The sequence below is a fragment of the Cucurbita moschata genome, unplaced genomic scaffold, assembly GCF_002738365.1.
Source record: "Cucurbita moschata cultivar Rifu unplaced genomic scaffold, Cmos_1.0 Cmo_Scf00078, whole genome shotgun sequence".
Taxonomy (NCBI): Eukaryota; Viridiplantae; Streptophyta; class Magnoliopsida; order Cucurbitales; family Cucurbitaceae; genus Cucurbita; species Cucurbita moschata.
In genome coordinates this window covers 721187-734211 of record NW_019268594.1, presented here as the reverse complement: position 1 = coordinate 734211, position 13025 = coordinate 721187, and the positions used below count along the sequence as shown (strand labels likewise).

General features: G+C 41.5%; 1 long non-coding RNA gene across 1 annotated transcript in view; it reads right to left on the bottom strand.

Moving 5' to 3' along the window:
• Positions 1 to 11320, bottom strand: part of LOC111438589 — a 22514-nt gene extending 11194 nt beyond the window's left edge. Inside the window, exon 1 of the long non-coding RNA XR_002709697.1 lies at positions 11311 to 11320. This is a non-coding gene — a long non-coding RNA (uncharacterized LOC111438589). The remainder of the gene's footprint in view (positions 1 to 11310) is intronic.
• Between the last annotated feature and the right edge of the window lie 1705 nt (positions 11321 to 13025).

Here is a 13025-nt window from a genome sequence, read left to right as displayed (position 1 = left end):
ATCTGTGAGTTCCCACGTTCTGTTCTTTTCAATGGAGAGAATTCAGACTTCATGGCATTCCTCCAGTTTTCATTCTTAGCAGCTTCCTCATATGAGGTTGGCTCCTCTATAGAAAGAAAACAAAGCCCCACTACTTCGTTTAGTTCTCTATAAATATCTTTTAGAGACCTGATTTTTTTTGGGATCGACGAGCTTGATGATGATGCATTTGAGGTATTGTCTGGCGTTGATAAAGTTGAGGACGAATTTTCCCTTTGCCTTTCATTTGAATCAACTTCGATTTGCTCAATATTCCTCCCCTCTATTCTACTATATTTTTCTGAAATTTGAACGATGAAAGTTTCTCTTTGTTCATCATCACCGTTTTTAATGTCTTCCAAATACCACTTTTTCTCCTCTTCAAACAACACATCCCTGCTCACCATAATTCTATTCTTTTGTGGATCCAATAGTCTATAAGGTTTGGTTCCATCTTCATATTCCAACATAATTGTCTTCACACTAATATTAGCAAGTTTGGGAAGGTGTGCATATATATTCTTGGCGTGAGCAAGACACCCGAAGATTTTAAAGTGATGAACCTGTTGGATTTCAAATAATCGGCCGGAAAATCCTTTATTTTCGGTGAGAGGAAATTGTCGACAACAGGTTGTTAGAAGAAAAATAAAATGTAAAATAAGAAGAGAGAGAATGATGAAATTTTGACTGCCCTTTAATTCAGGTGGTGAAAATATTCTAACAGATTTCCTATTTAAATATAACCTATCCTAAAAATGGCTGGAGAGTGGCCAACTGAATCTGTGCCACTTCCTCCTAAATTGCCGTCTGAAACTTAGTTAATCCATTCGACGTGTTTGTCAAATGGTAAAACGGAGAATGAAGGTAATCGTGTGAATCTAAATAAGGAAAAATCAGGTTTTATCTAACAATCTCCTCCTAAAACCTATGGTATATCTACCTTATTTCGTTTCAACTCCGTTTTGAGCCCTATGGCTCGGTGTCCCTGGCAGCATGTCCTCCAGACTCCACGTCTTGTTCGGCCACCTCTTCTTCGAGTTGGCGTGCCGCCAGTCCAGGTGGTTCACCTCTTTCTAATAGGTTTTCCATCTTCTGGTACCTAGCCGAGAGGTTGACTGGTTGCTCTATCGTCAGCTTTAGGATGTAAAGGCGGTTTGCCGTGCACCGAACTTGCGTGAGCAACCGCCGTCGATCATTACGGATCCTAAGTAGCCCGCGTTTGATGGAAATGTGGCAGCCGGCCTTATCGAGTTGATCCAGGCTCACAATATTAGCCTTGAGTCTCGGGATGAAGTAGACGCCGGTCAGCTTGTGATGATTGCCTCCCTTGCCGATGAACAGGACGGTGCCGTGCCCTTCGATCTCGACGACAGAGCCGTCGCCGAGTTTCACCGTCCCGCGAATCCCCGAGTCAAGCTCGGAGAACGCAGACTTGGCCCCAGTCATATGGTTTTTTGCCCCCGTGTCGAGGGCCCATTGCCGGTGCTCTTGCTGCTCACCTCTTTTACTTATTTGAGCGAACATTCGCTCCTCCTTCAGTTGAATTGGCTCCCCAGCCGGTGCCTTTGTTATGCACAATTGGAGCTCTTCCTCGGGTTCGACGCTCACCGGAGCAGTTATGCCGTCGTCGATTACCTCTGTGGATTTGGGGAGCTCTTCATCGGGATTAAGGACGTCAGGTAGGACTGATGCAGTCATCATGAAAAGGGTCGGCTCGTCCTCCTCGGATTGAGCCACATGGGCCTTCTCGGTTGTCTCCTTGCTCAGGTGACCTCTCTTCCCACAGTACGAGCACTTGATTGGCCCGTCATCAGTCGGCTCCTCCTTTTGATCCGCCTCTTTCTCGCACATGCGCCAGCGAGATTTCCACGGCTTCTTTACCGCCTTTGCGGCTGGAGGGCCCATAAGTGTGGTGACTGTTGACGAGCCCCGTGATCCGCATTGAAAAATCATATCAACGGATTCGAATTCGCCATCCTTAAAGCGGATCTCCGAGAGCTCCTTCTGGCTCAACGTTGGATTCCCACCGATTGCACAGTGCGCTTGGTGGAGAGAGATGCCAGCATCTCTGAGGGCACAGATCGTAAAATATGGCGGCAAACGCCAGCTGATCCCCCTCCCGATACTCAATCGTTTCTCCTTCCTCTGGCTCGAGAGCATGCCAATAACCCTTACACGCCTGTAGGTTAAGGCGCATCAACAAGGTCCACGGCGGTATAGTTGGACCTTGTCAATATCGGATATTGAACCACGGCGGTCGTTGTCTCCCTGATCACTCGCTCAATGACAACTCGACGCCCGTCATCACAGCGTTAGCCACGGCCTCTTCATGGTGGTGATGGAGATGCCAGCACTTGGCGACGTGGAGGAATGAGCGAGCCTGCTCGAGATAAACCCCACGATGGTGTTTATTTTTGCACTTTGCATTTTCTTCAACTCGAACCTGAGACCTATATGTTGTTAGGTCGACGCTCTAGCCACTTAAGCTATTCAACTTGATTGTTGATAAGTTGGCTCCTCCGCAATGATATATACCGATGGCTTCAACTTGGCTCTGATACCACTCGTTGGATTTCAAAATCGGCCAGGAAATCCTTTATTTTTGGTGAGAGGAAATTGTCGACAACAGGTTATTAGAAGGAAAATAAAATGCGTAAAATAAGAAGAGAGAGAATGATGAAATTTTGACTGCCCTTCAGTTCAGGTTGTGAAAATATTCTAACAGATTTCCTATTTAAATATAATCTATCCTAAAAATGGCTGGAGAGTGGCCAACTGAATCTGTGCCACTTTCTCCTAAATTGCCTATCTAAAACTTAGTTAATCCATTCGACGTGTTTGTCAAATGGTAAAACGGAGAATGAAGGTAATCGTGTGAATCTAAATAAGGAAAAATCAGGTTTTATCTAACAGAACCTTCGGTATCTTTTTCAAACCATGCTTGATACGGTGTATGTTGGGAAAGGGATATTGAAAGAGAAAGGAATAGATCAAAGCTGCAGTGCTTAAAGAGTTCCACAATTCCAATATTTATCGGCTTATACACTAACCAGAAATAGTAAATTATGGAAATCCGAGATAAATTCAAATCTACTAACAATCTCCTAAAATCTTGGTACTTTGATAACTTTGAATTATATCTCAACTACTTTAAATCATATCTCAATTTTGAATACTTTTAATCATATCTCAACGCTCCTCCTTGATTTAAAGTTGCAGATGTCAAGTACAGAGCTTTTCTTTTAACAAAGCTTTCGTAAGTGTGTCTGCTTTAACCCATATGATGTCTGTCTCAGCTTGTATACCTTTGTTTCTTTGTCTTTCTTTATGAATCCCTCTGGTTGTGTTACATAGACCTCTTCTTGTAAATTTCCATAGAAATTTTCGTTTGGTAAGTCAACCATATCTCATGTTCCATTTTTCGCAATGGACTGCATCTCTTCTATCATGGCTTTCTTCCACTCTTCTTTTTCAGTTGTTTCTTCATAACTCATAGGGTCTGAAACAGTAAGAGCAAATTGACATGATGCATATATGTCAGCTAAAGATTCCTACTTCCTTGGAGGTGTCTCATTCGAAAGTTCTTCAAGAGAAGAGTTGCTATTTAATGATGCTGAAGATGATGAATTTCACAAATTTTGTGTTGCAGTGGAGGCACTAGGAGATGCACTGAAGTTGACCCTTGTCTCTTCATTTGGAGAAACTTCAACGGTAATCTTTTGCTGCTCCTATTCTTTACTCCAATCTCAACTCACGTTTTCATTAAATATTACATCCCTTCTAACTAAAATCTTTTCACTAAAGAGGTTGTATAATTTATATGAAAGATACCAAGCCATGAATCTAAGAAATAGTCAGAATGATTTGCCTTTACTATCTAAACTATCAGTCAAGCAGCTTCTCTCCTACAACAGGTCTCGGATTTCTTGAGTAGGCGGGTGGACCTGAAGGCCGTTGAGGGCTTGAAACCCTTTCCATAGGGGGCCTTGCCGCAAGATAAAGAAGGGACAGGAGAAGGTTACGGTTCCGGGGAGTGAATGAAGGAAGGAAGAAAGAAGACAAGACGGTTCCGGTTTCACTATCTCGGTTTCTCGGTAAATAGGTAAGTAAAGGAGCTGATGCAGAACTATTTCAGAACCCTCCTAAGCGATGAAATGCTTCGGGGAGTTGAAAATAAGCGTAGATCCAGAGATTCCCGAATAGGTCAACCTTTCAAACTGCTAGTTCGTTCTGACTGTTCATATGTTATGATCTATTCGTAATGATGAATAGGGATTGCGATTACACTGACGCTTGCTGCCAACCTTGAACAAGTGGATCTCCTATCTATATTTGCTTGCTTGAAGAGGACTAATGGCTGATAGCTAAAGAGCAATTATGATTGAAAGCGATTTTCTTCCGGTCTAGTAAATGAATTTGTTACTGAAGACTCAGACAGCGGTTTAGGAGAGAGAAAGACTACTAGTTACTTACCTCGTTCAATCAGGGGCAGAAATAGTTAAGGCAATTGAATTGAATGAGTTTCATCAGTTGAAGGAGCGAAGCTGACAGACCGAGGTTCCGGGGAAATACTAACTAACTAACTAACTACTACTACCGGTTCATGGGCTTCTCCTTCTATAAAGTCTCATTCATCTTGTCTTGCTTTCTCGAAATTGAGCGGATTTAGCAACTACACCTGCAACTAATAGGAAGGACGGCGTACAAAGTAAGAAATAAGAAATTTACCTCATTATTATAAATCAATCCCGAAATGCAAAACTCCGAGTAGAAGCTATTTGCCGCTTCCGCCTCTAATGGCTTCACAATAGCCTTTATCGAGTACAATAGCCAATGAAAATGCATTTTTCAGATTTTTCATCAAGCTTTTGACAAGTTTGAGGATGTTTCAAAGCATAAGTAACACAACCAAAAACTCGTAAATGACTTATAGATGGTTTCCTTCCATGCCATGTTCATAAGGAGTTCGATTTATAACAGTCTTTGTTGATAAGAGATTTAATAGATAAATAGATGTTGCTACAGCTTCTGCCCAAAATTTGTAAAAATAAAAGCTCGCTCTCATACGAATTCGTTAAAATAACACTCACGAAACTGTGAAGGAGATGTCGAGAGGGGAAAGACAAGGAGACAAAGAATTCTGAAAAACCTTTTTTCTATTGCTCTGTACTTTTTATTCTCTACACTTTTGCTCTTTGCTCTTTTGCCCTACTTGCTCTACTTTTTTTTTACAATGTAAAACAAACTAATTTATAGGTTTTCTAAAGACTAAAAATGAATATCATTATGTCATCATTTTCTAACTCACTACGTGAAATAATTCTCACTATTTCTGAAATAGTTATTGACCTTTCAATTTTCCTTTTGGCCTTTTCCTTCCACGACTAAGTTTCAAAGCTTACTCAAATTAACAAAAAATAAAACTACCATTTTCATTTAAGTTTATTCCAACAAAACTCCTCCATAAACTTAAATGCTCCTGCCATCTGTCATGCCAATCATCTTCTTGTATTTGTCAAAAAGTACTTTCGGTAGCGGTTTTGTAAAGATGTCCGCAACTTCATTCTGACTTGCCACATGCAGCAATTCCACGTTTCCTTCCTTCACATGATCTCGGATAAAATAAAATCGAACGTCAATGTGTTTGCTTCTTTCATGGTTCATTAGGTTCTTGGCCAACTCAATTGCTGATTTGTCGTCAACTTGTATTACGGATGCACCTCGTTGCTTTATCTCCATCTTACTCAACAAATTTTGAAGCCATATTGCATGGCACACACACCAAGATGCTGCTACATACTCAGCTTCACACGTCGAGAGTGTCACGATCGGTTGTTTCTTTGAAAGCCAAGTAAATGTTGTGTTGCCCATGAAGCATACATAACCCGATGTACTTTTCCGATCACCTATGCCTCCGCACTAATCACTGTCAGAGTAACCGACTAACTTGTAATCTTCTGTTTTTTAGTAGAGTAACCCAAGTGACACCGTTCCTTGGATGTATCGTAGGACTCACTTCAACGCCTTCCAATGTGAATAAATTGGCTCCTCCATGAACCGGCTTATTATGCCGACACTTAATGAAAGATTTGGCCTTGTGCATGTAAGATAGCGAAGGCTTCCACCAGGCTCCGGTACCTATTTCCATCTACTCGTTCTCCTTCATCGTACTTAAAGAGTTTTGTGCCTGGTTCCATTGGTGTTGATACCGGGTTGCAATTTTCCATCTTGTACTTCTTCAAAATCTCCTTTTCATATTTCTCCTGTGATATAAAAATACCTGTCTCTCCTTGTTTAACCTCCAAACCGAGGAAAAACTTCAACAAGCCCAAGTTTGTCATCTCAAATTCTCGTGTCATTGTGCGTTTGAACTCTTCTATCATTTCATCATTGTTGCCTGAGAAGATGAGGTCATCGACATAAAGAGCGACAAGTATCACATTACCTCCACTCTTCTTTGTGTAAAGTGAATGTTCATGGGGACATTGCTTGCACCTGTTCTTCTTGAAGTATGTATCGATACGAGTATTTCATACTCGTAGTGCTTGTTTCAACCCGTAAAATGCCTTCTTCAATTTTAGTACCTTCTTCTCTTCTCCAATTTTCATGTACCCGGGAGGTTGTTCGAGGTATACTTCTTCTTCAAGCACACCATTCAAGAATGCTGACTTGACATCCATTTGAAAAATCTGCCATTTGAATTAAGCTGTTTGGGAAATAAGTAATTGGAATGTCTCCATTCTAGCAACGGGAGTAAACGCTTCGTCATAGTCGATTCATGCCTTTTTCTTGTATCCCTTCGCAACAAGTCGCGCCTTGTACCGCTCAATCTTGCCTAGAGTATTCATCTTTTTCTTGAATACTCACTTCACACTTATGGGCTGACTTCCTTCCGGTAATTCTTGCTAGTTTGTTTAATCTTGTATTACAGTTTTAGTATTTGTGGCTAATAGCAAGGGAAGTTATTAGCAGTTGTTGCTGGGAAGTTATTATAGGTTATTAGCAGTTATTTAGTTTTTTTTTCTGTCTACATATGTACAGTGCAACAAGTTGAAGTATAATGAAGTTGGTTTTGCTTATTTTTTTCTGTGTGTTGTCTCTTTCTTGTATGAGTGTTTTTGACATTTGGTATCAGAGCGTGGTTACATGCCAAAGATCATGCTGAGAAATATAACAACACTAGAGAGAGGAGAGTCGTCGAAGTCTACAACAAAGGAAGGTCTGGTATCACTCCAATACTCGACGTTATCGAGAACCAACTACTCAGCATGGGCTATGAAGATGAAGGTCTATTTGCGTGCTCAAGGGGTATGGGACGCAATCGAATCAACTGAGTCTCTGGATAGTCTTGATGAAAGGAAGGATCAAATGGCCTTAGCAGCTATCTATCAAGCAATCCCTGAGGAGATGTTGTTTTTGTTAGCAGAGAAAGAGACAGCAAAAGAAGCATGACAGACGTTAAAACTATTCATGTCGGTGCTGAACGTGTAAAGGAGGCAAAGATCCAAACTCTAAAGACTGAGTTTGAAATTATGAATATGAAAGAGTCCGAGACTATTGATGATTATGCAGCAAGGTTGACAGGAGTTGTTAATAAAATACGTACTTTTGGAGACAAGTTTGAAGAGGCATACTTGGTGAAAAAATTTCTCCGCTCAGTACCTCCTAAGTTTCTTCATATCGCATCGGCAATAGAGCAATTTTTCGATTTAAAGGTGATGACCATGGAGGAAGTCATCGGTCGTCTTAAAGCATACGAGGAACGGATCGGTGGCAACAAAGAGAATGCTGATCATGTCTTATTGACTCAAGGAGAATGGAAAGCAAAAGAACGTAGCAAGAATGGAGGCCATAGCCGAGGGTGAGGTCGCCGTGGTCGTTGGAGAGGGATTGGTCATGGATGTGGAAACGACTCATTTCATCAAGAGAAGAAGGCTGACAAGAACAAGGTAAGATGCTACAATTGTCAAGGCCGAGACCACTATGCCTCAGAATGTCGGAAGGTGAAGTGTTATAATTGTCAAAAGATTGGCCATTATGCATCCGACTGTAGATCAAAGAAATGGGAGGATCAGGCGCACTTGGCTGAGACGCAAAGTGATGAGGATGAGCCAGCCTTACTTACAGCACAAGTTTGTGAAGTCCAAACTCTCGATTCACTAGAGTTGACGGAGATGGAGCTTTATGAAGAGAAGATTGTCCCAGAAGAAATTGAGAAGAAAAACAACACTTGGTGTTGCTTTTCGATAATCGACCAGGGAAATCCTTTTCTTTTCGGTGAGAGGAAATCGTTGACGAGAAGTTGTTGGAAGAAAATAAAACGCGTAAAATAACAAAGAGAGAGAATTGCTGAAATATTGACTGTGCTTCAAATCAGGTTATGAAATCTTCTAAATAGATTTCCTATTTAAATATAACTTATCCTAAAAATGGTTGGAGAGTGGCCAACTAAATCTGTGCCACCTCCTAGAAATTGACGTCTAAAAGTTTGGTAATCCATTCGACGTGTTTGTCAAATGGTCAAACGGAGGTATTCAATCAACTAATGAAATCGTGTGAATCTAAATAAGGAAAAACTCAGGTTTTATCTAACAATCTCCCCCTAAAACCTGTGGTATATCTTCCTTATTTTGTTTGAACTCCGATTTGAGCCCTATGGCTCGGTGTCCCTAGCGGCATGTCCTCCAGACTCCACGTCTTGTTCGGCCACCTCTTCTTTAAGTTGGCGCGCCGCAAGTCTAAGTGGTTCGCCTCTTCCTAATAGGTCTTCCATCTTCCAGTACCTGGCCGAGCGGTTGATTGGTTGCTCTATCTCCAACTCTAGGATGTAAAGGTGGTTTGCCGTGCACCGAACTTGCGTGAGCAACCATCGTCGATTATCGCAGATCCTAAGTAGCCCGCGCTTGATGGAAATGTGGCAGCCGACCTTATCGAGTTGACCCAGGCTCACAATATTAGCCTTGAGCCTCGGGATGAAGTAGACGTCGGTCAGCTTGTGATGCTTGCCTCCCTTCCCGACAAACTGGATGGTGCCGTGCCCTTTGATCTCGATGACGGAGCCATCGCCAAATTTCATCGTCCCGCGAATCCCCGAGTCAAGCTCGGAGAACACAGACTTGGCCCCGGTCATATGGTTTGTTGCCCCCATATCGAGGACCCATCGCCGGTGCTCTTGCTGCTCGACTCTTTCACCGATTTGAGCGAACACTCGCTCCTCCTTCAGTTGAATTGGCTCCCCAGCTGGTGCCTTCGTTATGCCCAATTGGAGCTCTTCCTCGGGTTCGACGCTCACCGAAGCAGTTATGCTGTCGTCGATTACCTCTGTGGATTTGGGGAGCTCTTCCTCGGGTTCGACGCTCACCGAAGTAGTTATGCCGTCGTCAATTACCTCTGTGGATTTGGGGAGCTCTTCCTTGGGTTCAACGCTCACCGGAGCAGTTATGTCGTCGTCGATTACCTCTGTAGATTTGGGGAGCTCTTCCTCAGGTTCGATGCTCACCGGAGCACGTATGCCGTCGTCGATTACCTCTGTGGATTTGGGGAGCTCTTCCTCAGGTTCGACGCTCACCAGAGCAGGTATGTCGTTGTCGATTACCTCTGTAGATTTGGGGAGCACTTCCTCAAGATTAGGGACGTCAGGTAGGACTGATGTAGTCACCATGAAAAGGGCCGGCTCGTCCTCCTCGGATTGAGCCACATGGGCCTTCTCGGTAGTTTCCTTGTTCCTGAGCTTGCTCCAGCAATTCTTGCTCAGGTGACCTCTCTTCCCACAGTACGAGCACTCGATTGGCCCGTCATCAGTCGGCCCCTCCTTCTTTTGATCCGCCTCTTTCCCGCGCATGTGCCGGTGAGATTTCCATGGTTTCTTACAGCCTTTACGGCTGGAGGGCCCATTGCTCTCGCCGGTGCCGTCACAGAGCTTTAGGCGTGCAAGTCATTCCTCCTTAGTGAGGAGTAGACGACCCTCCTTGTCGACAGCTGAAACGGTATTTTTCTTCCACTGCTCGACGTTACGCAGTCTTCCAGTCACCTCTTCCACCGTTAGGTCGTTCACGTCAAGCAATATCTCGATTGAAATCGCGACTTGCTCAAGGTGATTGGGGACGACCTGCAGCATCTTCTTCACGATTTCGGTTCCTTTGAACACCTTTTCTAGAGTGTCCCACGCTTCTTTTGAAGTAGTTGCCTTGGAAATCTTCTCAAAGCCCGACTCGTCAACAGCCCAGAACAGCATGTATAATGCTACCTTATCCTTTGATCACAATTCTTTTAGCGCCTTATTTTGCGCTGCCATATAACCCGTGGTATCCTTCGGTTCTTCAAGACCTTCTTCGACCACCTCCCATGCATCTTGAGAACTGAGAAGAGCTTTCATTTGGATGTTCTAATTCTCGTAGTTTGTCTTCGTTAATCGTGGTAGCGGCATTTGTCTCATCGTATTCGCCATCGGCTTTGATACCAATTTGTTGAAATAAAAGCTTGCTCTAATACTAATTTGTTAAAATGACACTCACGAAACTGTGAAGGAGATGTCGAGAGGGGAGAGACAAGGAGACAAAGAATTCTGAAAAACCTTTTTTCTTTTGCTATGTACTTTTTGTCCTCTCCACTTTTGCTCTTTGCTCTTTTGCTCTACTTGATCTGTTTTTTTTACAATGGAAAACAAACTAACTTATAGGTTTTCTAAAGACTAAAAATGGCTATCACTATGTCATCATTTTCTAATCCACTATTCCTAAAATAATTCTCACTATTCTTGAAATAGTTATTGACCTTTCAATTTTCCTTTTAGCCTTTTCCTTCCACGACTGAGTTTCAAAGCTTACTAAAATTAACAAAAAATAAAACTACCCTTTTCATTTAAGTTTATTCCAACAAAATTGGTTTGGAAGTCTTCTTACTTAACATACTTCTTGCCATCTCTACAATAGTTCGATTTTTTCATTTAGTGATTCCATTGTGTTCTGGAGTGTAGGGAGCTGTTAACTCCCTTTGGATGCCATTTTCTTTACAAAACAGATTGAGCTCTTTAGATATGAACTCGCCACCTCTATCTGTGAATGTGATAGCCACTTTGGTTCTCCACCATAGCTTTAAAAATCTGAAACTTCTAAAAAAGGTTCTAACTTATGTTGTAGGAAGTAAACCCAGCTCAATTGACTATAGTCATCGATGAATAGTAAAAAGTATATACTCTCATCCAAGGACTTCGTTTGCATTGGCCCACATAATTCAGCATGAATTAGTTGTAGACAATGTGGAGCTCTTTTAGCTTTTCCAACAGGAAAGGACTTTCTAGTTTGTTTGCCATAAATGCATCCTTCACATAAATTAGTTGAATCAATTCTTGGTAATCTGAAAACCATACCTTTATCCCTGAGTATTTCCAGGTTCTTCGTATGAAGATGTCCATATCTAAGATGCCATAATGTTGAGTCATCTTTTGTGCTAGCAGTAAGAGCAAAATCTTCTATGTTAGAAACACCTAGTGGAAACATCTTATTTGAATTTATGGCAATTTGAACTTTATGGCCTGATTTCTTATGTGTTGTCATCAAATAGAACGAAATGTCCTCTAGTCATCAATTGTTCAACAATCAATAAATTGTACCCTAAATCATGTACAAATTGAACATTATCTAATTGTTTTATCTTACCTGACTGGTTTTGACTTTTACTGTACCTTTTTCCTCAACTTGCATCTCTTTTGTATTTCCAAGTTGCACCTTAATTTTTTGTGTCTCATCAAGCTCTTTGAATAAGGATTTGGTGCCTGTCAAATGGTTCGAGCATCCGTTATCAACAAATCATAAGTCACTTTTTTTTGGATTAGTATCAATACACGCCATAAAAATCTTTTCTTCTTCTTCTTCATTCTCTACTGCAAAATTCATTGGTTGATCTTTATACCAACAATTAGCTTTTGTGTGTCCATGCCTTCTGCAATGGTAACATTGTATGACATTTCTTTGTTCATTGAATTGCCTTTGTCCATCATTTCTCCATCTACCCCTGTTACTGCGACCACCATGGAGGCTACAAAATCCTCCTCTATCACGACTTCTACCTGCTAAATGAATATTTTCTTTTTCATTGTTGGCTCTCTCCTTCACTTGTAGTGAGCCCTCCTCTATCATGTCTTTATTTCATCCCTTTCTGATGATCTATTGATTCTTGACTCATGAGCCTGAAGTGAGCCCATCCGTTCATCTATGGAAGCCACCACATGGTCAAACTTTGGAGTTAAGCTTCTCAACACCTTTGCAACAATTGTTTTATCCGAAATTTTCTCTCCATAGGTATGCATTGACTATTGTCATTTCTCTTGACAAAAATTCAGCAATTGATTCGTCATTTGTCATGAGCAGAATTTCAAAATCACGTCTTAAAGATTACAGTTTCACTGTTATGACCTTTGAATCTCCCTGAAACTCCTTCTGTAGAATTGACAATGCTTGCTTTGATGTGGTTGCTGTTGCAATTCATGAAGAAATAGTCTCATGAAGGTCTTCATCTTGATGCTCCACCACTCATATTTCTCACCATTAAAGATGGGTAACAGCGATGCAGAGGAAGAAAAACCTGTTAGATAAAAGCCTGAGGTTTCCTTATTCATTTTTATTAGTTGATTGAATATCTTCCTTTGACCATTTGACAAACATGTCGAATGGATTACCAACTTTCTAGGTGGCCATTTTGAAGTAAGTGGCACAGATATAGTTGGCCACTCTCGGTCATTTTTAGGATAAGTTAATTATTTAAATAGGTGAATATGTTGAGAAAGTAAAATCACCCCTCTTCAGCAAAGTCAAATCTCAATTCTCTCTTTTTTAGGCGTTTTTTTTCTTCCAACAACTTTCTTCTCTCTTTTCGTGAAATGATTTCCTCTCACATCAATTGTGAAAAGGGATTTCCCATTGTCGATGGTTAAAAAGCAACAAGTGGTATCAGAACCTGGTTCAATCCATCAGTGGTATATCATTACGGAAGAGCCAACCTTATCAACA